Genomic DNA, 4313 nt, shown 5'->3' with positions numbered 1-4313 from the left:
TTCACACAAATTAAACACCCTGTGTTGTGGGATCATATTTAATGGAGGGCTGTAACTTAAATATGTTTTGTATGTAGAAAAAATAACAAAGGTGATTTCAAAGGTACATTCTGCCTCCAGGAATTATCCATTTCTACTGTCCCAGTAAGGCAGATGGTTTCTCACCATCATTATGGTTTCAATAAACATAAATGGTATTAAAAATGAATGAAATGTGATATAAAATCATTGTAATTTTGTAGTAAAGTACAGGGTATTCTTGACTTGACTCAGGTGGTCCTGATAACAGTCACTGTCCCTGCTGCCCTCTACACCTCCTGTACGTGACAGCTTCAATTTAATATTCTGTGCTCACTAGAGTTACTTATGCATCCCTCACACAGCTTATTCAGCACTCATTAGCCTGTCAGCTGGTCCAGATTTATGCAGACTTGGAAACTCACTGATGTTATTTGGTTGATTTATACATATTTTATTGCCCTTCACTGTTTGCAAATCTAGCATTTGTTTTAAACACTTACAAGTATTTACACAAAGTCCCCATGCAGCATCTGGACACTTAATACAGTAAATGATGAAAAAAAAAACTTTATTAGTATTTTAGCTTAATATACTGTATGGTTTTAACTCCACTCAATTTGATGCCTTTTGTTTGTGTATCCTGCGTATTGTGACCTCAAAGGTCAAACACCCAACCCTTAAAATGTTAAATACTACATTTCAGAATGTGGTAATTAGCCCTGGAGTTAACATCACTTAACACTCTTGCAACGATTTTATTGTTGCCATTTTATTTGCTTGACAAATGTCTGTAAGCACAATAGTGCAAGTCATTTAGCGCTCCACTGCAAACATACATATGAGCTCTTCAAGCACAGTTAGTCAAACAACACAAAACATAATCATCCCATCTAAAACTGTTAACTTACCACATGTATCAACATTCATAATAATTTAAAAATAATAAAGAAAATGAGATTATATAATGGCAATATGCATCACATTGAATGCTTAGTGTGATTAATTTAGGGTGTATTGTCCCACATGGTGCACACACTCATAGTTCCACCCCAAATGAGTGATGGTTTACATATAAGTGACAAGAGTGAGGCGGTGGACTGATGAACTCTCAGCTGCATAGAGACAAACACTGAGTAAACAAATAGATGCTGAACTGTTCAATGTCTGAACAGTTCTGACCTTAGATTCATGATTTATATTTGCAGCAATAATAGTCTCACTGTCTTCCAGTTCAAGTGACGTCAGCAGAATAGGATTCACATACTCTGACTGCTTAAACACACCTTATGCAGACCTGGTGCTAAAGTTGTTTGTTTACTTAAAGTCAGCCAATAAAGGCCAATGTGCTCTGTACGTGTTATGAATTTTCCTGGATCCACCATTTTTGAGCTCTTCTATAATTACAGGCATTTTTCTTTTTTGACAATGAAAAAAAACTTGTTTAAACGTCTCTTTCCCTGCTGACCTGGTTTCCTTTTATTGTTTGCTTTTGTAGTGGTTGACCCAAGCTTTCATGCCCTTTTATGTCTACCTTGGTTACACAATGTTATATAAACTTTTTTTTATAGAAACAGTTTTCACAAGGTGACACTTAGCAATGCAAGAAATCAGCAGAGGATTATTTAGGGGGAAAACTGTGCTTCATTAGTTGTTAGCAAAGTTGGAAATTCAAGTGTAAACACATCCATGATGGGGCTGTGATGCCTGTAACATGTACGAAGTGGAGTCAGTTTTCAACATGACTGCGGAAACACAGCAGCTCTTTTCAATCTGTTCAGAATACCTACTTGTTTGGCCTACATATTATGTTACTGGGAGAATGAGATGCTAACTTGCTCTGCTGAAATGGGTGTGAAGAATTCCCATAGGTAAAATACTAGAGGATTAATGACTGCTAGAAGATAGAACTGTTTACTCACCCATTAAACATCACTGCAAGAGGAGCCCAAATGCAATGCCTAAAAGCCAAGAGCCTTAATGAAAGTTATTTTTCCATCAAATTGTCACATGGTTCTTTAGGTACAATCTCTTAGCTTCTGTTTTTTTAAATAATAAATTATATCATGTCACCATCTCTGCGTTTGTCAACACAAGTATTTAGCACAGAATATGTCAGCCCAGGAACATCAGCCACACGTGGACTGTTTCATTATAACTCTCCTTATTAAAGAGCTAAACTCCTGTCCTAATTTATGAGCCTTGATATAAATTACTTCTAGCCAGTGTTTAACTAACGCACACTTCTGACTCAGTATGATCCAGGTGGTGTAAAATATAATGCTGTAATTCATGTAATTCATCAGATAAACTAATTGTTTACTTAGTTTTACAAGAAGAGAAAATCTAGGTCACCGTGTTCTGGAAACTGCAGAGTGGCAATGGTGCGCAGTGTTATATCACACTACTATTCAAAGCCATTAACTCTACTTCATTGATGTTTAATTATTGAAGCTTTAAAAATAAAAGTTTAAAAAGAAAAAGGTGAATTTGTTGGGATGTGTTCGCATGAAAAGTCCAGATGCATTTATTAAGCACAGTACAGATGCTATCCTATCTCCATGTATTGCAGGCAAGCAGCCAATTTATGTAAGTGCTCTCTACATGTAATAGTCACCATGGCCCAAGATGCTATACTCAGCAAATTACAAATGCAAGAAGCATATTGGGAACTAAACCTAAGAGGCCCAATCATGTCTGTCTAGACTGTGAGCTTGTTCGGTTTCTCAGCAAAATGCTCTGATGTGACTTTTGTTGGGAATTGGTATAATATAAATAAACTTTATTTATTTGATTTAAATGATTTGACTTCCTGAGGAAGGGTAATGAGCCTAAATATGTCTGTTTCTCAAACCAATGACTTTAACATGTAAATTAAAGCTTTTGCTGTTTTAAAAGAGAATGCCTTGAAATGTTTGACACTCATGTCGTGCACACTTTCAGATGCCTCTGTGTAATATCTCCAGTAGTATAATTGCATCATCAGCAGAATATCTCCTGCCATAATGTGCATGTGTGAAGAACAAATACACACATAAAAATTCCAAACCCAATTCTTTGCAGATACTCCAAAGATTCCCTATCATAATGTGTGAAAGTGGCAAATATAAATTGATCATTTTTACTTAGTAAATGTTTGCTAACACAGTCTCCATTTTAACTGCCTTAAGGTGGCCAAAGAAAATAGCTGAGGGGGTTTTTGATGTTTGAATTATTTTTAAAGATGATGTCTTAGCTGCAGCTGACAGCAGTCAAAGTATACTTAACCCGTTAAGGCCCAACCCATGATGAAATGGTAAGAAAAGTCCATTTTTTATATGAGGTCTTTATTTGGCCCTTTAACAAAGTGTAACAAAAAATCTACCATTTAATACCATGTGATATATTTAAAAATATTACGTGATGGAATGAACGGGTGGATGGAAAGTTCTTGTTCAAACTGCTAAGTTTTTTTTTTTTTTTTTTTTTGTTTGTTTGTTTTTTGTTTGTTTTGTTTTTTTGTTTGTTTGTTTGTTTGTTTGTATTTTTTTATGAGTTGTTTTGGATGGGGGGAAAAGTCACTTTCTTGCTGTACACCTTCCGAGTAGCTTTTAGCTTTGCCATTGGGTAACTCAGTCAAACAAAGTAGTGTGTTATGTTATGTTATCTAATGCACAGTTTTTAATATTTTATTTACACAACAGCTAATATAACCTTCCCGGTCGACTAAAATGCAAAACATTTTTTAATCATTGAATTAAAGTATTCTAATTTATTCATTTAGAATTTTTGTCCTTGAATTGTGCAATAATTGGTTCCAGTGTAAGCTTGTTTTCTTCTTCTGTTTTGTCTTTTCAGGCTAAGAACATAGCGCCTCACAAAGACTGACATGCAGTTGCAAACTTTTGAACCTCTGTAGCTCCCTCTCCCCCCCCCCCCCCCCCCCCCCCCCCCCCCCCCCCCCCCCCCCCCCCCCCCACCCTTCTGTTTTTACAGTAAACTTGGGGTTTATTGGCTGTTTGCTTAACCTGCCTGAACTGCAACATTTTCTCAGGCCTCAGCTTCATCTAGGGGCTTATCTACCACAAAATCCAGGCCGACCCACTGTGGAAAATTCTCTAAACCCAAATGTGACAGAGGGCCTTAAGAGATGGAAGCGCAGAAAGAGAAGAAGAGGCTATTTGGCGCTGTGTGAGCCTCGTGACATTCAAAGAGAGAAAATGCGAAGAGAAAGGAAACAAAACAGTGGGAAAAGACCACAGACAGGAAGGAAAAAGAAAGACAGAAGTTGTGCTTTGCAGAGAATTAACAAAAAC

This window comes from Melanotaenia boesemani, chromosome 22 (assembly GCF_017639745.1).
Source record: "Melanotaenia boesemani isolate fMelBoe1 chromosome 22, fMelBoe1.pri, whole genome shotgun sequence".
Taxonomy (NCBI): domain Eukaryota; kingdom Metazoa; phylum Chordata; class Actinopteri; order Atheriniformes; family Melanotaeniidae; genus Melanotaenia; species Melanotaenia boesemani.
The sequence above is the reverse complement of the archived record's forward strand: the minus strand, read 5'-3'. Positions refer to the sequence as shown.